Below are 23,442 nucleotides of genomic sequence, written 5' to 3'. Positions count from 1 at the left end.
AGATTAAAATAATAATACGAAGCAGAACCTCAAGCGAGGACAAAGATGAGCCAGGATCATTCACCGTATCGACAAGGTTACCCCTCATCATTTGTTGTATGTGGCGTGCCCTGTTATTAATATAACACCGAATTACCCATCACCAATTACCTACGTGATCTAAAATACCATAACTTTATTATTAAAACAAAAGAATAAAATTTAAATTATTAAAACCAACTAGTTAAACCAACTAAAAACTATAAAAACGATAAGAGAACCTTAAAATTACTGCCTTAAAATTTAGATAAATCAAAGGGAATTATTAAGAGTCCATAAAAGTCCGTAAAAGCTCGAGAGTTAAAGACAAAGTCAAATTTGTGACGTTCTGTGCGAAAGATTTAAATTTCGCGATCCCGAGGGTCTTCATCAGGTCTGAGTTCTTAAAAAACCATTTCCCTCGGGCTCCCATCACAAACCCATAGAAGGATACCTTTCCCTTGCCCGTTAGGGCCATTATCTCCTTCTCCAAATGTTGGTATTTCTTCGTCTTTTCGTCCCAAGCCGATTCGAGGGAGTCTATTTGGAGGTCAGACCTAATTGTAACATCTATAACGATAGCCTCCTGTTCCTTCGTCACGATGAGATCCGGTATCCAAAGTTTCCCGGTCCCATCTTTAATCCGAGGTTCCATGTATATTGTCCACCCGTATTTCTTAATGTGTTTAACTAGTTCTTCAATTATTTTATTGTGTCTCTTAATCCTCATATTTTTAACGGAGGGGCACCAGCCCGAAATATGTGCTATTGTCTCAGACGGATCATCACATCTTCGACAACTTCTGATGTTCGATGGCCTGCCATACGATAACGTCGCCCTTGTTGGATATAAGTTCGTTCGTAGCAACAATGAGTTGATCATTTTAGACGTTTTCATCGTGTCTGTCCTCTTCAACCAATTGTTGGAGACACTGTCATTCTTATAATAATGCGCACCTGCCCCTTGGCAGGGGAGGGCCATCCATTTCTGTAATTCTACAGATCTCCAATTTGCATAGTTAGAGCTCGCAAATTCTTCCATCTCATCCTCATCTTCCATAGTAGCATCTCCAACGTTCGATCCTTGGTTAATACACGGGTTCCAAATGTTCTTCAATGCCTTCAAATTACTCATTTTACGTATCTTCTCCTTCATATTACTGCCTTCAAAATAGAATGATGCATGTAATACTTCATCCGTCGAGTTTTGCAATGCCTCGTATTTTCTCAGGATCGAAATCGGAATGAATACCGACAGCCGATTTAAAGCCAGGCCACCATCTCGGGTTTTCGCATAAAGCACCCCATCCGTAGTGGATTGAGGAAGATGTAAAATTTCCTTCACAGCACTTTTAATAATGTTGTCTAGTTTATTAAGATAATTAAGAGAAACCTCCGCTAAAATCAAATAAAAATATAATCGAGGGATAAAATATGTTTTTAAAATTTCAAATTTCTGTCCTGGTTTTAAAGGGGCTCTCTTTAAATTCTTCAACCATTCCCCTAGTAAGTTTTCCCAATCAATGTTACTGACTCCCACCCATGGGTCAATTTTGGCCCCAAGATATTTGTCAGTAGCACCCGGTTCTATGAACTGTATAACCCCCCCATTAATATTCCAATTACCTATATCGTTATAAATGAATGTTTTATTTTTATGGGTAAGATAAAAGCCCTTGGTTTTATTAATATTGATCCCCATTCCGGTATTATTACAAAATTTTTCTACTATTTTTAAATTGCATACCATCCCCTCATAGGTTTCGCTAATCAAGGCTACGTCATCAGCAAACGCAAGCGTTGCACAATGACAACTATTTCCATCCTCTCCCAGAAATATTCCTTTTTGTTTCTCTTCGATTGTGCAAATTAATGGGTCCATAACTATATTAAATAAAATCGGTGATAGGGCATCACCCTGTTTAACCCCCCGTAAAATGGGGATATTCCCAGTTTTACAGTTTGAGCCCTCCACCTGGGTAGAATTGTTATCATATAGATTAATTATTAATTTAATAAATAATGCCGGAAGATGGAGCCTTCTTAATGCCGTAATAATTAATTTATGTCCTACCGTGTCGAATGCTTTCGCCAGGTCTATAAAGACCACAGCGAGATTTTTCTTCCTTTTCTTAACACCTTTCATAATGTTCTCAAGGATTTTAATGTTCTCCTCACACCCTGAGATACCGGACATAAATCCTTTTTGACGTTTATTTATTACTACTACTTTATTAAGCCTACCCGCCACGATTTTAGTAAAAAGCCTGAGCAGGATTGGCCCAATTGTTATTGGCCTCCAATTGTCTATATCCTTGAGTTTATCTTCACTGCTCACCTTTGGGATTAAAACTGTTCTGCTCATTTTTAGCCTATCTGGGATCTTACCACTTTGTAACCAAATGCTCTAAACTCTGGGCAGTATTGAGTTATCTTTATTAAAACCTTTAATAATCTCCCTTAACGTTACCCCATCGGGCCCTGCGGCGGTGTTTACATCCATCGCCCTTAAGGCCTGATCAACTTCTTCCACCGTCACTGGACCCAACAGAGCAACGTCCAGGGATTCCTCCCCTTGATTTTTGTATCTGGCGAATCCCCTTAGATTATTCTTCTCATTAACAGTCATTAATCTTTCCTTAAAATATTCCTCTAACTCCTTCACACTTAGGGGACATTTACTATTTACCGGGGCTCCCATTAACGTTCTCGCCAGATACTGTCTTTTATTTCTATACAAGGTTTGCGCCTCTTTAAACTTCCCTTTTTTTCCACTATATCTCTTTACTGCATTATTTACATTCCTATTTATCTTTCGTCCATTATCCTTATCTTTCTTTTTTATCCTACTATTCTCATCCTCCTTCCTCTTTCCTAATTTATCCACAATATCTCCCATAATCTTATCAAGTTCTTTGCCACCTTTTTTACCCTTTTTCAGGTCATCTTCAATTATTTTTATCCAATCAATAATTGACCCATTGGGACATTCCCTAACCTCTATATTGTCCTGCTTCTCCTCGTCAGTATTTCTATCAGGTATCAGGTCGCTTCCAATCCCATCAATGTCCTCCCCCTCCTCTTCATCGACACTATTGAGGAGCTCATCTAGGTTTACCTCCTTTTCATTAGACTTAATTTTCTTATTTATTAATCGTCTTTTATCTGAAATCTGTTTTGCAGTTTTAGTCTCTAGCCTATCCGCTATCATTTTATTTATATTTCTACAACCACTAAATTCAGATTCCAGTTGTTGCAGCATTTTCGTTTCCTCACTAGACCATACACCCCTTTTATTTCCATCATTAGTCACTTTTTTATTCCCCTTACTCCCTTTCCTTTTCTCATTCCTCACCTTAGGGTGTGCATGCCTTTCATGCTGTCCCAATCCTCTAGCCGATTTAAATCTTGAAGAGCAACTCTCACATTGAAAAGGTTTTTCTATCTCTTCCTCCATATTCCTATCATTTACATCGGTGTAGCCCTCTATACTCCCTTCTCCCCCTTTTTTACACTTTGGATAATGGCACGCTACTGCCTGGTAGTTACCCTCCCATTTGCATTTGCTACATCTTATTCGAACCGATTTAATCCCTCGACACACCTTTAAATGCTTCCTAAAAACCCCAGTAGTATTGTAGATATTATTACAATAACTACATCGAAAATCTTCTATCGGGTAATTAATTATAATTTCTAATTGGTTAGTTTCTCTATTAATCGGGTGTATAATTCTGTCCTCGTCTTCCCCCTCTCTTCTCTCTAAAATTCCACTTCGATTAAAATTAAAATTAAAATTAAAGTTAAAAGGCCCTTTAAAATCCGAATTAAAAATTGTCCGGCTCTTAATTGGACTTAGCTGTAGAGGGGCCTTCTCTTCCAGCGTTGTGTTTCGGGTTTTGTCCATATTCTGGTCGATATTAAAGGTTTCCTCGTGCCTGCCAGAGGACAACCTTGCCGGAATAACTCTTATGGTCTCATCCGTCTGTGTCTGAGTTGAGACGGATTGTACAGTCCGATTTTGGCTCATACACTTTGCGCACGGGGCCGCCAAAAGCCACCGTGCGGGGCGGTTATTTCCCCGGTTTCCCACCCAACCGGATACTTTGGTATCAGCCATAACGCCTTAGCCAAAATTTTGTTTTCCTATAGACCGACAGGTCACCAGCCGTCTCGTATATTTTCTCGAAGGTCGTATTAGCCGGCCTACTTCGAGTACTGCTCATACAACGGTTAAAACGATAAAACCACCCGCGGCGGAAAGCACGGTAAAATCAAGTGAAACCAAAGATAAAACAGTGGCAAACACTGATAAAACCAAACTAAAACGCCTTGGGCGGATTAAAATCGCCTCCGTCAAGAGTCTCCTCGTTTCGGTCGTTACCAGGGGGAACCACGTGGAGGTTCGACCTAACTTTGCAGTCGGTAAAATACGTAAAAACAGCTGCAAAGGTGACTATGCAGGCAGTGGTCTGAGACCAAAACCAAAACACACTATAGTCACATCCCCCCAATGATCTCCAGATTACTCCCAGTCCACACGCCAGTGAGGATCGAAATAGAAAAATCGGCCAGATGGATGTGTGGCTGAGGAGCTGGTGTAGGGGGCAGGGTTGCCAGTTCTTAGGTCTTTGGGATCTCTTCTGGGGTAGAGGTGACCTGTACCAGGGGGATGATTTGCACTGGAAGCAGGGGGGCACCAGTACCACTGGAAGGAGATATGCTAGTGTTACCCAGCAGGATTTGAACTAGTTTGGCAGGGAGTTGAGACTCTGAATAAGAGAGGGGCCATCAACTAGTCAGGGGAAAATATATCAGCCATCGAGAGCAAGTTTCCTATCCAGGGCACAATTTCGGGAGGGAAAAGACTTCTGGTTTAAAGGGCATTAATTTCAATGCACGAGGCCTGACTGGTATGGCAGACAAGTTCAGACCATGGATTAGCTCTGGGAACTGGGATATTATAGCCATAACAGAAACATGGCTGAGAGAAGGGCAGAACTGGCAGCGCAGTGTCCCAGGATACAGAAGCTACAGGCGTGACAGAAGGACAAGTAAGTGAGGAGGTGGGGAGGGGTTGTCCTTTTGATTAGGGAGAATGTAAAAACAGTGCCGAGAGACCATAGTGTTAAGCGGTCCCCAAATGAGGCCATATGTTTATAAGTTAGAAACAAAAAGGGGATTGTCAGTCTGCTGGGATGGTGTTCTCGACCCCCAAATAGCTAGAGGGTACGAGAGGAGAAAATGCGTAGTGAGATTGCAGGTACCTATAAAAATAATAGAGTAGTATTGGATGGAGATTTTAACTTCCCATGGATTGACTAGGTCACCCAGAGTGTACAAGGACCATACGTGGTGGAATTTGTCAAATATGTCTAAGAAAGTTTTCTAAATCAAGATTTAGAGGGCTCTGTGCGACTCTGGCGGATGCAACACGAGACCTCCCCTCAGAAAAAGAGGTCGGCCAAGTGACTGAAGTGAGCTGAAAATGTGTTGCTGGAAAAGCGCAGCAGATCAGGCAGCATCCAAGGAACAGGAGAATCGACGTTTCGGGCAAAACCCCTTCTTCAGGAAGTGACTGAAGTGTCAGTCGGAGAGCACTTTGGGTCCAGTGACCACAACTGTCTTTGTTTTAAGATAGTTATGGAAATTAGTATAAATTAGATTGTAAAGGGGGGAATTGGGTTCCTTAATTGAGTGCAAGACAAACGATTGACAAACAGGGCAAGTTCATTGGGAGACCAGGAGTAGGAATGTATGAAGATTTGAGAACAGCCATAATGGCGTCATGCTGTGAAGTTTGGAATTGAATACCAACTCCTACAGGCTGTAACGTACCAAAGTGAAATGTGAGGTGTTACTCGAGCCTGTGTTGTGCTTCATTGGAACATTGCAGTAGCCCAGGACTGAAATGTTAGCATGAGAGCAAGGTAGGTTATTGAAATGGGAAACAATGAGACAGACAGGGCTCTTCCTACAGACAGACTGGGAGTGTTCCTCAATGCAGTCTCTGTTTGGTCTCCCCAATTTAAAGGAGACTGAATTGTGAGCAGCAATGAGAGGAGACTGGATTGAAAGATTACAAGTGAAATGCTGCTTCTTCTGGAAGGTGTGTGTTGGGTTGTTAAGAAATGAGGAAAGAGTTAGCGATCATTTCAAATGTCCAAATGTATTTCTTCTTACATGTAGACTACATAGTTCCACAACTTGGAGAGAGTAAGTACGACAGGTGTGAGAGACCAGAGTTAATAGGCTTGGAGCTGGATAAACACAGCAGACCAGACAGAATCAGAGGAGCAATAAGGCAATATTTTGATCTTGGACCTGTTGTCAGGACTGGCGAGGGGCAGAGGAGCCCAGAAATGGAGCGATGGGATATGGAAGGGCGAGGGGTAAGCATGATGGTGCTGCATACATGCAGGTATGAGGTTACTGTGATTGGTCTGTGGGAAGGGTGGAGCAGATATGTGAGTGAGAAGATGGACAGGTGGATCTGGTCAAGGAGAAGGGACATGGGATAAGGCTGCGTGTGGAGGGATTTTGATGTTGCTCCTGTCAATATTGAGGTCATTGGGCTATCAGTTCCAAAGGTAAACTCTCAGGTGGTGTTCCTCTGACAGTGGACAGGCTAAGGATGGGCATGTCCCCAGACGAGTTGGAGGGGGAATTAAAATGGAAGGTAACGGGTTGGTTGTTGTGTTCAGAGCACTGGTGCTCCATACAGAGCCTGGTCCTGCCCACCAAGCACGTCACGAACTCCCGATGTGGTCTCCTCTCTATCAGGGAGACCAAAGGGAGATTCATGGACATATTCATGGAGCATCTTCTCTCTGCACGCTTTAACCAACCCTACATTCCAGTTGCCATTCAATTCAATTACTCGCTCACACCCACCCACCACCCTTGCTCATCCAGCGACAGGTCCATCCTTGGCGTCCTCCACTGTCAGAGTGAGGCCAAATAGAAACGAGGGAACACACCATGATCTTTCAGCTTGAGAGCTTACAGTTCACTGGTCTCAATACTGACTTCACTGCATTCAAAATCTCTCCACCCACAGCCTTATTCCATGCTCCCCTTTCCTGAACTGACCTAAGCAGTCCATCTTCCTCTTCGCATATCCGCTGCACCCTTCCCACTGACCAATCACATTATTCCCCTACTTGCATCCCCTATCGTCATCCCATCTACGCTTCCTTCAGCCCCACCTCCCTCCCTGTATTTACTTCCCGTCTTCCCTTCCCCCGGCCCAATCCTGATGAAATCCTTCAGCCTGAAACGTTGACTTTCCTGTTCCAAGGATGCTGTCTGACCTGCTGTGCTTTTTCAGCTTCATATGTATTGCTATATCCGCAGCAACAGATTTTATTATGCTTTTTATACATTTTATTTCAGTCTGTTTACTGACAAGCTTATCTCAACATTCTCACTACAGGGTCGAGGAAACAGTCTCTTTGTCACGAATGCTCCTGTCCGCTTCGAAATGATTTCCTTTGTTTTAACCATACTTTCAAGTCTGCTGTTCGCAATAGCATTGCAAATTTAACTCTTGTTATGCTGTATCTTAATCACACCATGACCAATATACTTCACAATTTCCTTGTTCTTATACTCCACACATCTATTCATAAACGTAAGGATCCATTAAGTCCTTCTATACAACAGTTTCAACTTGCCTGGCCATTTGTAATTTCCAGTCTTCTGTGTCCCTCTCTCCTTACATTTACCAGTCCTCCCTCACTCCAAAATTTCCTGACAGATCACCGGCAATGCCTCCACAATCACCTTCGGCATCTCTTTAGAACTGTGGGGTGTTGTCCAACTGGTCACGCTGATTGATCCAACTTCATCTTCCCCAGCTCCTTCTCCTTACGGGTGGTCACTATACTCACCTCTACTCTCTGATGTCTTGAAGTTCTGACATTTTGCTGGTGTCTTTCACCATGAAGATTGTTGCAATGTATTCAATTCCTCTGCCATTCCATTGCTTCCCATAACTATTCAAGCTTCATTTTCCAACATTCCTTTGTTTGTTCTTTACTCCCTGCCTTCCTTGTTATATGTCTAAAAATCTCTTTCAATGTTCTTTTACATGATTAACAAGTGTAATATCAGATTTCATCCTCTCCTCCTATTTGCTGTTCTTAGTTATTTGTGCTGGAAGTTATAGGCTTCGTAATCGTCTAGATTCCCAATAATCTTCACCACATTGTGCGCATTTTCTTTTACATGTATGCTGTCCCTGAGTTCGTTATCACGCACGGCTGCCTTGTCTTTCGCTGAATATCTATCTTCTTACTTGGGATTAATTTCTGATGTGCTGCTGAATTATCTCCAGAAACTCCTGTCATTGCTGCTTCACCATCTTCCCGTGCTTAGCTCCCCTTCCGACTAACTCTGGCCAACGCCACCCTCATGTCTTTTTTGTTACATTACTCAATAATAAGCGATCTCTTCCAAAAGTGAGCATTAGATGTAAACTGAAGGAGGGAGGTTTGAGACATTGGACACGCAGAACGATTGGAGGATTTATTAAATAGATGGAAAGCCAGTGACAGAGAGAGAGAGAATATAGACTTGGAGATGTAAAAATAGGGAAGTCTACATGATTGATAAAATTAGATGTGCTTCCGTATTTGGTTTGACAATCCTTTGTGCTGAGGTCCTTTGTCAGTATATGTGCAACAGATTAATCTGGTGAAATCCTGGATTTGATGCCAGAACTTTTATCTCCATCAATATGACAGGCACCAACTGTTGACAGAACCCAGCATATGTTTCCTGGTAGAAAATGGATTAACTGAAACAAGTTGGAACACCAGAAGCAGGAATTTATAACATCCATTCGATAAGAATGAGAGATTAGATCAGGGAATGCCAGAAAGGCGCAGGAGGCAGACGGTACGTTGAGAGTAGGGGAACATAACATTTCAGCTGAAGATTAAATAACGTATTAATACTTTATAAATTTTGTACATCACATGCATCATGTTTGTTAAGTCTGTCTCTCTTGTTCATTCTGAATATGTTGCACACACATGCACAATCTTATCTATCTGCACACACACACGCACACACACACAGACACACACACGCACACACACACACGCACACACACAGACACACACACGCACACACACACAGACACACACACAGATACACACACACACCATCACTGTTCAGCCATTCCATTTGAAATGATTCCGTTTTGTTTACATTGTCACTTGCCATTCCTTCTTCTGAATATATTATGTTGCTTTCACTACATTTTATTTTATTCTGTCTGTCAAGAAGACATTGGGTACTGGCGGGGATGTCACTTTACTCCTCGTCAGTCTCCACAGCCAGTGTCTTCTATTCCTTTCTGTTTCTTAACCCATGAAAAATACATACTGTGTCTGACCCTTGAATCCCAATAAACAGGTCAAATTTAAACAGAACATTTACTTTTGCGCTAAGGCTACAAAACAAATCTCAAAAATAAAAGGCATACAAATTGTGCAATAAGATGTTTGCATCTTTACAAACAGATTATAGAATTGCATTGTGTAAACGATAAACAATTAACTGGTTAGTGCTCTGAGAGTAAAATCCAGGGAAATACGAATTTCTTGTGTATGTTCAGGGCAGTTGTGCCCAGAAGCAGTTTTTATATTGGAAGTTGTTGTGGTGGAGCAGACTTCAGTGTAGTAATAACATCTCGATTGACGCTATATAATGATGACTATTCAGGCAGGTTACTATCCCATCCTCGCTATTGTTGGGATTCCTGGTGAGTCGATCTCTGCCCATTTACTAATTCTCTAACCGGTTGTGAATGTCATCGTTTTCTCTGTAGTGTATATTTGGCAAAGATCCAAACTATTGTCTTCGCTTTCAATCACAATCTCCATTTCTATACCATAAATTTCATATCCCTCGCGTACAAGCATCTGAGGAGAAACGTAAGTGTTCATAACGACAATTACCCCATTTTATCCTGAACTGATTTATATCTCAATATTCCGTCTACCTCAAAACCTGTCGACTCCCACCTTCACAATATTCCCAGTCTTCACTTCTGCCTCAACACTGTTTCTGAATAAACCATCATCCACACCTTTCCAGTTACAATTCTCTTCTGGCAACTCTTCTCGTTACACATATTTTGATCACAAACTTTTTCTTACCTCGACCTGGACCTATGTCAGGTGCAAAGTGTGAAGTCAGTTTGATACTAAAATGAGTTTCAGCATAACCTGTAACCTCACACGAGGGAGAGGACTGTGCTGTCAGTGACCAGGAAGTGACAGTTTCATTGAACTGTCTTGATTCGGGAACTTTCTGAGCAGGAGTTGGTGTCACGTCGATTATCTCCCAATTGCAGTGTTTCAATGTATTCACACAGTGATGGAATCCATCTCTGCATGCTGCTGAGGGTTATACCTTCGTGCTGTCTCCATAATGGAAGGTACCGAAAATCTTCTACATATAATATGGGACAGATTGACTGGTGAAAATAAGAACATTATTAGAATTTTCAGGGAAGTGGAATTACAGCTAGTGAATGAGTTATAGAGTCATACAGGATGGAAACAGACTCTTCGGTCCAACCAGTCCATGCTGACTATTCCAATTCCAAACTAATTTAGTCCCACCTGCCCGCGGTTGGCCCAAATCCATCCAAACCTTTCCTATTCATGTACTTATCCAAATGTCTTTTAAATGTTGTAACGACAAGAAATAAGTATTGATTACCCTACAAATTTCTTTAGACTCTAGAATTTCTCTTTCCTGCAGACTGGAAAGTAGTTATTGTAATCCTAAATATTTAAAACCGACGTGGGAGGTAAAACAAAAAAAAAGGTACCTTGATGTTCGGTCTGAGGAAAATAATGGAATCTTTTATGAGAAATTTTATAACTCGACACTTGGGAAATCATGATGTGACTTGGTACAGTCAGGTTAGACTTAGAAACCGGAAATCATCGTTGAGACACCTGTGTTGTTTGTGTTAGTTGATACATCCACAAGAGAGAACCTGTGGGAGTGGTGTATTTGAATTTGCAGAATACTGTTTTTACATTGTTGCTAACAAGTGAGCAAAGGAAGTTAGAGCACATTGATAAGTTGCAGACGGGGTGATCAGGATATACCACATGGATTGAGAATTGGTCAGTGGAAGCAATGCTGATCTTCTTGCACTTTTATGGATTGAAGGCAGTTACTCATGGGATATCACAAGTTTCGGTGTTTAAACCACCACAATTTTCAAGGCATAGAAATGATTTGGATGTGAGAAATAAACAGCATGCATCTAATTTTGTATTGACTAAATAGTACAAGGTTGAGAAGTGTTGTTTTTCAAAAGGACCTGAATGTCCTTGATCATGAATCACCAAAAATAGCATATCCAAAGCCGTATGTATTAGCATCTTATATAGTATGCTGCCCTTCATTGTAATATGATTCAAGTGCATTAGTAAAGCCGTCTTCCCGTATTTGTAGGGCCTTGATTAGAGAGTATTTGGGGCACTGTGAAGAGGTATGATCTCCTTTGTAAGGCACGATCTCATTAACACAGACACAAATGTATTAGCAGTCTAATCCATGAGATGATGACTCCATGAGGAGACAGTGATGGAACTGAGTATTTAATCTGTCGTGCTCGGAGACAAAGAGGGATGATTGCGCTGAAACGTGAGGGTTAGCAACTATCACATATTTCTAAAAGAGACAATGTTAGGGTGAGAAATAATTAATTTATTAGATTTATTGTCACATGTGCCTAAGTCCAGTGAAAGCTTTATTTGCGAACAGTACAGACAGATGACAGTAAGCAAGGACACACATAGGGTGAAAAATAAACTTGGACAGAGTAAGGCGTGCAGGTTACAATGCGCAGGACATTCAAAAATACATGATCAACATGAACAAGATCATCATTATTTGGAGTTACAGAGTCCATTCATCAGTCTAACATAGCATACTATGTGCCTGAATGATCTCTCCCCACATTAATGTGCTGTCAGCAAGAGGTCCTACAAGAAAGATTTAGGGAGTTAGGAACCAACTTAACAAAGTAGCACCTCGGAGATAGTTCTCTCAGGAATGCCACTAGTGTCAAGTGCTAGCCAGCATAGGAATGATCGAATAATCAGGAAGGGAGGGGTTCCAATTTTGGGATATTGGGACCGGTTCTGGGGGAGGTGGGACTATTACAAATTGGATGGACTACATTTGGTAGGCGGTCTACATCTACATTGTGGAGCCAATGTTCGATGGAGTGCATTTGCTAACGCTGTTGGGAAGGGTTTAAACTAATGTGGCAGGGGATCGGGAAACAATCTGTTTGGTGAACAGAACGGAGGTAGTAACTAAAGTCTAAGTAACTAGATAATGAAATCAGCATGACTGAGGGGAAGAGGAGGCAGGAAGCGGAGAATAAACATAGAGGGATTTGTAGTTTTAATGCAAGAAGTATAATAGGTAAGGCAGATGAACTTAGGGCTTGGAATAGTACCTGGGAATATAATGTTATTGATGTTACTGAGACTTGGTTGAAGGAATGGCGTGATTGGCAACTAAATATCCCAGGACATTAATGCTTCAGGCGGGGTAGTGAGGAAGGTAAAGGGGGTGGAGGAGAAGTATCACTGGTCAAAGAAGATATCACAGCTGTGCTGAAGGAGTGCACCATGGAAGATTCGAGCAGTGAGACAATATGGGCAGAGCTCAGAAATAGAAGGGGTGCAGTAACAATGCTGGGATTGTTCTACAGGCTTCCCAACACTGATCGAGGTACAAATATGTTGATATATCACAGAAAGATGTGGGAGCAACAGGATGGTGGTGATAGGAGATTTTAATTTTCCCAACATTGACTGGGATTCACTTCGTGTTAGAGGTCCAGATGGAGCAGAATTTGTATGGACCGTCCAGGAGCATTTTCTAGAGCAGTGTAGAAATAGGTCAACTCGGGAAGCGGCTATGCCAGACCTGTTGTTGGGAACTGAACCCGCCCAGGCGGTGGAAGTTACAGTGGGGGATTACTTTGGGAATAATGATCACAATTCCTTTAGTTTTACAATAGTCATGGAGAAAGACGAGAGTGGTCCTAAAGGAAGAGTGCTGAACTGGGGGAAGGCCATCTACAGCAAAATTCGGCAAGAGCTGGGAAACTAGGATTTGGAACAGCTGTTTGAAGGAAAATCTGCATTTGATATGTGGAAGGCTTTTGAATAGAGGTTAATTAGTGTTCAGGAGAGATATGTTCCTGTGAAAATTATGGATAGAAATGGCAAGGTTAGGAAACCATAGATGACAAGTGATATTGTGAGACTAGCTAAAAGGAAATAGAAAGTGTACATAATATCTAAGTGAATGAAGATATAGGAAGCCTTGGAAGAATATTGTGAATGTAGGACCAATCTGAAGTGAGGAATTAAGAGGGCGAAAAGGGGTCATGAGATATCCTTAGCCAGCAGGAATAAGGAAAACCTTAAAGCTTTTTGGTCATATATAATGAGAAGGAGGGTAGCTAGAGAAAGGGCCTACTCAAGGACAAAGCAGGAAAGATATGCTTGGTGGCAGAGAAATCGGGAGAGATTCTTAATGTGAACTTTGCATTGGTATTCACCAAGGCGAGGGGCTTGGTGGATGTTGAGGTTAGTGATAGATCTTTGATTACTCTTGGTCAAGCCTGCGTAAGGAGGGAGGAAGTGTTGTGATTTCCAAATGACATCAAGAAGGACAAGTCCCCAGGTCTGGCTGGGATCTACCTAAGATTACTGAGGGAAGCGAGAGAGGAAATAGCTGAGGCTTTAACAGATATTGTTGCAGCTTCCTTGAACACGGTGGGGGAGGTCCCTGGGGAATGGAGAATTGCTAATGGTGTATCCTTGTTTAAGGAATAATCCATGAAATTATAGACCTGTGAGCCTGACGCCAGTAGTAGGGAAGCTACTGGAGTACATACTGAGGGATAGGATATATAGCTATTTGGAATAAAATGACTTCTCAGTGCTAGGCAGCATGGTTTTCTGCAGGGAAGGTAATGGCTTACAAACTTAATAGAACTGTTTGAAGACGTGACAAAGTTGATTGATGAGGGAAGGGATATATATGTCATACAGATGGACTTTAGTAAGGCATTCGATAAATTTCCCCATGGTCAGCTGATGAAGAAGGTGAAGTTGCATGGGTGTTCTAGCTAGATGGATAGAGAACTGGTTAGGCAACAGGAGACAGAGTAATAATGGAAGGGAATTTCTCAAAATGGAGATCTGTGACCAGTGGTGTCCCACACGGGCCCTTGCTGGGATATTGTTTTTTGTAGATGGAAATGTGTTGCTGGAAAAGCGCAGCAGGTCAGGCAGCATCTAGGGAACAGGAGAATCGACGTTTCGGGCATTAGCCCTTCTTCAGGAATGAGGAAGGTTGGTCCAGCAGGCTAAGATAAAAGATAGGGAGGAGGGACTTGGGGGAGGGGCGTCGGAAATGTGAAAGGTGGAAAGAGGTCAAGGTGAGGGTGATAGGTCAGACTGGGGTGGGGGCGGAGAGGTCGGGAAGAAGATTGCAGGTTAGGAAGGCGGTGCTGAATTTGATGGATTTGACTGAGACAGGCTGGGGGGAGGGGAAATGAGGAAACTGGTGAAATCCGAGTTCATCCCTTGTGGTTGGAGGGTTCCTAGCCGGAAGGTGAGGCGTTCTTCCTCCAACCGTCGTTTCGCTGTGGTCTGACGATGGAGGAGTCCAAAGACCTGCATATCCTTGGTGGAGTGGGAGGGGGAATTGAAATGTTGAGCTACAGGGTGGTTGGGTTGGTTGGTCCGGGTGTCCCAGAGGTGTTCTCTGAAACGCTCCGCAAGTAGGCGGCCTGTCTCCCCAATATAGAGGAGGCCACATCGGGTGCAAAGGATGCAATAGATGATATGTGTGGAGGTACAGGTGAATCTGTGGTGGATATGGAAGTTTCCTTTGGGGCCTTGGAGGGAGGTGAGGGGGGAGGTGTGGGCGCAAGTCTTGCATTCCTGCGGTTGCAGGGGAAGGTGCCGGGAGTGGAGGTTGGGTTGCTGGGGGGGTGTGGATCTGACGAGGGAGTCACGGAGGGAGTGGTCTTTACGGAATGCTGATAGGGGAGGGGAGGGAAATATATCCTTGGTGGTGGGGTCCGTTTGGAGGTGGCGGAAATGACGGCGGATGATGCGCTGTACATGGAGGTTAGTGGGGTGGTAGGTGAGGACCAGTGGGGTTCTGTCCTGGTGGCGGTTGGAGGGGCGGGGTTCAAGGGCGGAGGATCGGGAAGTGGAAGAGATGCGGTGGAGGGCATAGTCGACCACGTCGGGGGGGGGGGAAATTGCGGTCCTTGAAGAAGGAGGCCATCTGGGATGTGCGTTTTTGGAACTGGTCCTCCTGGGAGCAGATGCGGCGGAGTCGAAGGAATTGGGAGAATGGGATGGCGTTTTTACAGGGGGCAGGATGGGAGGAGGTGTAGTCCAGGTAGCTGTGGGAGTCGGTCGGTTTGTAGCTGGGCACCCGCATGGGCCCCAGCTATGCCTGCCTCTTCGTAGGATATGTGGAACAATCCATCTTCCGCAACTACACTAGCCCCACACCCCACCTTTTCCTCCGCTACATCGATGAATGTATCGGTGCCGCCTCGTGCTCCCACGAGGAGGTTGAACAGTTCATCCACTTCACCAACACCTTCCACCCCGAGCTCAAATTCACCTGGACAGTCTCAGATTCCTCCCTCCCCTTCCTCGACCTTTCTATTTCTATCCCAGGCGACCGAATCAACACGGACATCTACTACAAAACGACCAACTCCCACAGCTACCTGGACTACACCTCCTCCCATCCTGCCCCCTGTAAAAACGCCATCCCATTCTCCCAATTCCTTCGACTCCGCCGCATCTGCTCCCAGGAGGACCAGTTCCAAAAACGCACATCCCAGATTGCCTCCTTCTTCAAGGACTGCAATTTCCCCCCCGACGTGGTCGACGATGCCCTCCACTGCATCTCTTCCACTTCCCGATCCTCCGCCCTTGAACCCCGCCCCTCCAACCGCCACCAGGACAGAACCCCACTGGTCCTCACCTACCACCCCACTAACCTCCATGTACAGCGCATCATCCGCCGTCATTTCCGCCACCTCCAAACGGACCCCACCACCAAGGATATATTTCCCTCCCCTCCCCTATCAGCATTCCGTAAAGACCACTCCCTCCGTGACTCCCTCGTCAGATCCACACCCCTCACCAACCCAACCTCCACTCCTGGCACCTTCCCCTGCAACCGCAGGAAGTGCAAGACTTGCGCCCACACCTCCCCCCTCACCTCCCTCCAAGGCCCCAAAGGAAACCTCCATATCCGCCACAGATTCACCTGTACCTCCACACATATCATCTATTGCATCCTTTGCACCCGATGTGGCCTCCTCTATATTGGGGAGACAGGCCGCCTACTTGCGGAGCGTTTCAAAGAACACCTCTGGGACACCCGGACCAACCAACCCAACCACCCTGTAGCTCAACATTTCAATTCCCCCTCCCACTCCACCAAGAATATGCAGGTCTTTGCACTCCTCCAACGTCAGACCACAGCGAAACGACGGTTGGAGTAAGAACGCCTCATCTTCCGGCTAGGAACCCTCCAACCACAAGGGATGAACTCGGATTTCACCAGTTTCCTCATTTCCCCTCCCCCCAGCCTGTCTCAGTCAAATCCATCAAATTTAGCACCGCCTTCCTAACCTGCAATCTTCTTCCCGACCTCTCCGCCCCCACCCCAGTCTGACCTATCACCCTCACCTTGACCTCTTTCCACCTATCACATTTCCGACGCCCCTCCCCCAAGTCCCTCCTCCCTATCTTTTATCTTAGCCTGCTGGACCAACTTTCCTCATTCCTGAAGAAGGGCTAATGCCCGAAACGTCGATTCTCCTGTTCCCTAGATGCTGCCTGACCTGCTGCGCTTTTCCAGCAACACATTTCCATCTCTGATCTCCAGCATCTGCAGACCTCACTTTCTCCTCATTGTTTTTTGTAGCATACATAAATGATTTGGAGGAAGGTGCAGCTTGTTTCATTAGCAAGTTTGCAAGTGACACTAAGATTGGTGGAGTAGTAGACAGTGAAGGGAACTGTTCGAGAATACAGCAGAATATACATAGAATGGGGAGCTGGGCAGAGAAATGATAGATGGAGTTCAATCTGGATAAATGTGAGGCGATGCATTTTGTACGATCCAATCCAAGAGTGAACTATACAGTAAATAGAAAAGTACTGGAGAAAAATGATGTACAGAGACATCTAGGTGTTCAGGTCCATTGTTACCTGAAGGTGGTAAGACAGATCAGGAGAGTGGTGAAGAAGATGTACGGCATGGTTTCCTTCATTGGACCGGGTATTGAATATAAGAGTTTGCAGGTCGTGTTACAGTTTTAAAAGATTTTAGTTCAGACACATTTGGAATACTGCATACAGTCTGGTCGCCACACTAGCAAAATGATGTGGATACTTTGGAGATCGCGCAGAGGAGGTTCACCAGGATGCTGCCTCGTATGTAGGCTGCCAGCCATGAAGAGAAATTGAACAAATTAGGATTATTTTCATTAGATAGACGGTGGTTAGGGGGAAACCTGATCCTTGGATGGCGAGGGATATTGAGGATCTGGTAAGGACAATAAAGAAGGCATACATTTGGGTTTAAGATATCGGGCTTAAGTCAATCCTTAGATGACTACACAAAGTGTAGAAGCACCCTTAAGAGGGGAATCAGAATCCCAAAAAAAGGACATGACATGGATCTCTCAGAAAAGGTGAAAGATAATCCCAAGAGGTTCTCTAGCCATATTAAGAGTAGAAGCATGACTCAGGACAGAATAGGTCCCCTTACTTATGAGCATGGCTGTCCTTGTGTGGAATCACCAGGAGGTGGGGGGAATTGTTTAATGAATATCTCTCCTCCATGTTTACTCAGGAGCAAATGATGCATACTAAGGAAATAAAGAAAACAAGTGGGAATGTTTTGGCCCGCATACATATTACCAGAGTGGAGGTATTTGCTACCTTAAAGCACAATAAGGTGAATAAATCCCCTGGGCAAGAACATGTCCATCCTCGGATATTATGGGAGGCTAGGAAAGAAATTGCAGAGGCTCTTCCACAGATTTTTGCTTCATCGTTTGCCACTGGATGTTGTCAGGACTAATAGGCCAGCGTTATAAGGAGGGGTGGGCCTGGTTCGGATATCATCCTTTGGAATGTACGAGAATGGGGGGGGGGGGGGGGGGGGGGCAGGGAGTTTATGGAGATGCATAATATCATTCGGGCCATAGATAGGATGAGTGCATAGAGTCATTTTCCCAGAGATCATGGACTGAAAATTACAGGGCATAGTTTTAAGGTGAGAGGGGAAAGATTTAAGAAGGACATGAGGGGCAACTTCATTATGCAGAGAATGTTTTTGAAATGGAATGGGCTGTCAGAAAAAGTGGTTGAGGCAGGTACAATAGCAACTTGTCAGAGAACATAGAACATAGAAAGTACTGCACAGAACAGTCCATTTGTCCCACAATGTTGTGCCGAGATTTAATCCTAATGTAAAATAAAGTAACAACCTACGCACCCCTCAACTCACTGCTATGCATGTGCATGTCCAGCAGTCGCTTAAATGTCCCCAATGACTTTGCTCCCACCACGACCAGTGATAACGCATTCCATGCATTCACAACTGTGTAAATAAAACTACCTCTGACATCTCCTTTATACCTTCCTCCTAATATTTTCAAACTATGAGTTCTAATACCAGTCATTCCTGCCGTGGGGAAAATTCTCTGGCTATTTACTATCTGTTCCTCTCATTATTTTGTACACCTCCGTTTGGTCTCCTCTCTTCCTCCTTCTCTCCAAAGAGAAATGTCCGAGCCTATTCAACCATTCTTCATAAGGCAAGCCCTCCAGTCCAAGCAGCATCCTGGTAACCAAGCCTCTGTATCTTTCCTATAGTAGGTCGAAAGAACTGAATATAATATTCCAAGTATTGCCTCACCAGGGACTTGTCGAGCTGCAGCAATACCTCACAGCTCTTAAACTCTATCCCCCTGTTAATGAAAGCCAAAACACCATATGCTTTCTTAACAACCCTATCCACTTGTGTGGCAACTTTGAGGAATATATGTACTTGCACACCAAGATCCCTCTGTTCCTCCACACTACCAAGAATCCTGCCTTTAATCCTATATTCAGCATTCGAGTCCCACCTTCAAAGTGCATTACTTCGCATTTATCCAGGTTGAACTCAATCTGCCATTTCTCATCCCAGCTCTGCATTCTATGTCGCGCTGCAGCCTGCATAGCCCTCTATACTATCAACGACATCTCCAAACTTTGTGTCATCTGCAAATTTACTAACCCACACCTCAACCTCCTCATCCAAAACATTTGTAAAAACTACAAAGAGCAGAGGCCCAAGTACAGAACCCTGCGAGACCCCACTTAACACTGTCTTCCAGGCAGAATACTCTCCATCTACAGCCACTCTGCTTTGTCAGCTAGCCAATTCTGTATATACCTGTTTAATGCCTGGACAGAGTGTTGATGGAGGGTTGTCTGCGTATGTCTGATTAATGGTCGGTGATCGGGTGGTGGTGCAGGGTTGTGTGTGTTTTCTGTACATATCTGTTTAATGACAGGAGACAGACTGGTGGTGGTCGAAGGTTGTGTATTTCTGTGTATATCTGCTCAATGGCAGGAGAACAGGGTGATGTTGGAGGGTTGTGTGTGTATGTTTCCGTGTATATGTGCGTAATGGCAGGAGACAGGGTGGTGGTGTGTGTTTCTGTGTTTTCTGTTCAATGGCTGGAGACAGGCTGGTCGTGGAGTGTTGTCTGTCTGTTCCTGCATATATCTGCTTAATGCCAGGAAGAACGTCGTTCATGGAGTATTGTGAGTGTATGTGTGTTTCTGCATATATCTATTTAATGGCAGGAGACAGGGTGGTGATGGAGGGTTGTGCATGTCTGTGCGTTTTTGTGTATATCTGTTTAAGGGCAGTAGGCAGGGTGTTCGTGGAAGGTTGTGTGTATTTCCGTGTATAGCTGTTTGACGACAGGAGTCAGGGTGATGAAGGAGGTTTGAGTGAGTGTGCGTGTGTGTTTCTGTGCATATGTGCTTAATGGCACGAGACAGGGTGGTGATAGAGGGTAGATATCTGTGTTTCTCTGTCTAAGTGCTTACTTCTAGGAGACAGGTTGGTGGTGGAGGATTTTGTGTGTTTGTGTTTCTGTGTATATCTGTTAAATGGCAGGAGACAGCGTGTTGGTGAAGGATTGTCTGTGTGTTTTTTCTGAGTCTGTCTGTTTAATGCTGGTGTTAGAGTGATGGTGAAGGGATGTGTATGTTTATCTGTATTTATCTGCTCAATGCCAGGAGGCAGACTGGTGTTGATGGAGGGTTGTGTGTGTCTGTTTCTGTGTAGATATGATTAATTGCAGGAAACAGGGTGACGGTGGAGCGTTCTGCATGTATGTGTGTTTCCGTGTATATCTGTTTAAGGGCAGGAAACAGGGTGGTGGTCGAGGGATATGTGTGTGTTTGTGTATATATCTGCTTAGTGGCAGGAGACAGGGCGGTGGTGGAGGGTATAGTGTCTGTGTTCCTGTGTCTATGTGCTTACTGGTAGTAGATAGGGTGGTGGTGGAGGTTTGTGTATGCATTTGCGTTTCTGCGTCAGTAGGCAGGGTGTTCATAGAATATGGAACATGACAGCGCCGACCTGTCATACCAATCTGATGCCCATCTAACCTACACTATTCCATGTATGTCCATATGCTTGTCCAATGACGACTTAAATTAACTTAAATCTACTACCATCGCAGGCAAAGCATTCCATACCCTTCCTACTCTGAGGAAAGAAACTACCTCTGGCATCTGTCCTATATTCATCACCCCTCAATTTAAAGCTATGCCCCCCTCATGCTCGCCGTCACAATTCTTGGAAAAATGCTCTCCCTGTCCACCCTATCTAACCCTCTGATTATCTTATATATCTCTATTAAGTCACCTCTCAACCTTCTTCTCTCTAACGAAAACAGCCTCAAGTCCCTCAGCCTTTCCTCGTAAGACATTCTCTCCATACCAGGCAACATCCTAGTAAGTATCCTCTGCACCCTTTCCAAAGCTTCCACATCCTTCTTATAATGCAGTGACCAAAACAGTACACAATACTCCAAGTGCAGCCGGACTAGAGTTTTGTACAGCTGTGGCATGACCTCATGGTTCCGGAACTCGATCCCTCTATTAATAAAAGCTAAAACACTGTATGCCTTTTTAACAACACAGTCAACATTTGTGGCAACTTTCAAGGATCTGTGTACCTGGACACCGAGATCTCTGCTCATCTACACTACCAAGAATCTTACCATTAGCCCTTTACTTTGCATTCAGGTTACTCCGACAAAGTGCATCACCTCACACTTGTCTGCATTAAACTCCATTCACCATCTCTAAGCCCAGCTCTGCATCTTATCTATGTCTCTCTGTAACCTACAACATCCTTCGTCACTATCCACAACTCCACCGACCTCAGTGTCGTCTGCAAATTTACGAACCCACCCGTCTACTCCATCATCCAGGTCGTTTATAAAAATTACGAACAGCAGTGGACCCAACACCGACCCTTGCAGGACGCCACTAGTAACTGGACCCCAGGATGAAAATCTCCTATCAAACATCACCCTCTGTTTTGTTTCAGCAAGCCAATAACTGATCCAAACTGCTATATCTCCCAAAATCCCATTCCTCCACATTTTGTACAGTAGCCTTCTGTGGGAAACCTTATCGAACGCTTTGCTGAAATCCATATACACCACATCAACCGGTTTACTCTCATATACCTGTTGGGTCACCTTCTCAAAGAACTCAATACGGTTTGTGAGGCACGACTTAACCTTCACAAAACCGTGCTGACTATCCATAATCAATTTATTCTTTTCCAGATGATTATAAATCCTTTCTCTTATAACATTTTACAACACCTGACAAACAACTGAAGTAAGGCTCATTGATCTGTCATGACCAGGGTTGTCTCTACTCCCCTTCTTGAACAGTGGAACCAAATTTGCTATCCTCCAGTCTTCTGGCACTATTCCTGTAGACAATAACGATTTAAAGATCAATGCCAAAGGCTCGGCAATCTCTTCCCTGGCTTCCCAGAGGATCCTAGGATAAATCCCATCCGGCCCAGGGGACTTACCTATTTTCGCACTCCGCAGGATTACTAATACCTCTTCCTTGTGAACCTCAATCCCACCTAGTCTAGTTGCCTGGATCTCAGTATTCTCCTCGACAACATTGTCGTTTTACATAGAACATAGAAGAATACAGCGCAGTACAGGCCCTTTGGCCCTCGATGTTGCGCCGATCCAAGTCCACCTAACCTACACTAGCCCACTATCCTCCATATGCCTATCTAATGCACGCTTAAATGCCCATAAAGAGGGAGAGTCTACCACTGCTACCGTCAGGGCATTCCATGAACTCACGACTCGCTGAGTAAAGAACCTACGCCTAACATCTGTCCTATACCTACCACCCCTTAATTTAAAGCTATGCCCCCTCGTAATAGCTGACTCCATACGTGGAAAAAGGTTCTCACTGTCGACCCTATCTAAACCCCTAATCATCTTATACACCTCTATCAAGTCCCCCTAAACCTTCTTTTCTCCAATGAAAACAACCCCAAGTGCCTCAGCCTTTCCTCATACGATCTTCCTATCATACCAGACAACATCCTGGTAAACCTCCTCTGCACCCGTTCCAGTGCCTCCACATCCTTCCCATAGTATGGCGACCAAAACTGCACACAATACTCTAGATGCGGCCGCACCAGAGTCTTATACAACTGCAACATGATCTCAGGACTCCGGAACTCAATTCCTCTGCCAATAAAAGCCAGTACTCCATATGCCTTCTTCACCGCACTATTTACCTGGGTGGCAACTTTCAAGGATCTGTGTACATGGACACCAAGATCCCTCTGTTCATCCACACTACCAAGTATCCGACCATTAGCCCAGTACCACATCTTTTTGTTACTCTTACCAAAGTGAATCACCTCACACTTAGCGACATTGAACTCCATTTGCCACCTTTCTGCCCAGTTCTGCCCAGTTCTGATATCAAGATCCCGCTGTAACCTGCCACATACTTCCTCACTGTCGACAACTCCTCCGACTTTCGTATCATCCGCAAACTTGCTCACCCAACCTTCCAACCCCTCCTCCGGGTCATTATAAAAATGACAAACAGCAATGGTCCCAAAACAGATCCTTGCAGAACACCGCTAGTAATGGCACTCCAAGATAAAACTTTACCGTCAACTACTACCCTCTGTCTTCTTCCAGCCAGCCAATTCCTAATCCAAACCTCCAACTCACCC

Source organism: Chiloscyllium plagiosum, unplaced genomic scaffold, assembly GCF_037043375.1.
Source record: "Chiloscyllium plagiosum isolate Xiang-an unplaced genomic scaffold, Cpla_swu_hap1 HiC_scaffold_44, whole genome shotgun sequence".
NCBI classification, from domain to species: Eukaryota; Metazoa; Chordata; class Chondrichthyes; order Orectolobiformes; family Hemiscylliidae; genus Chiloscyllium; species Chiloscyllium plagiosum.
Note: the sequence above shows the minus strand (reverse complement) of the source record.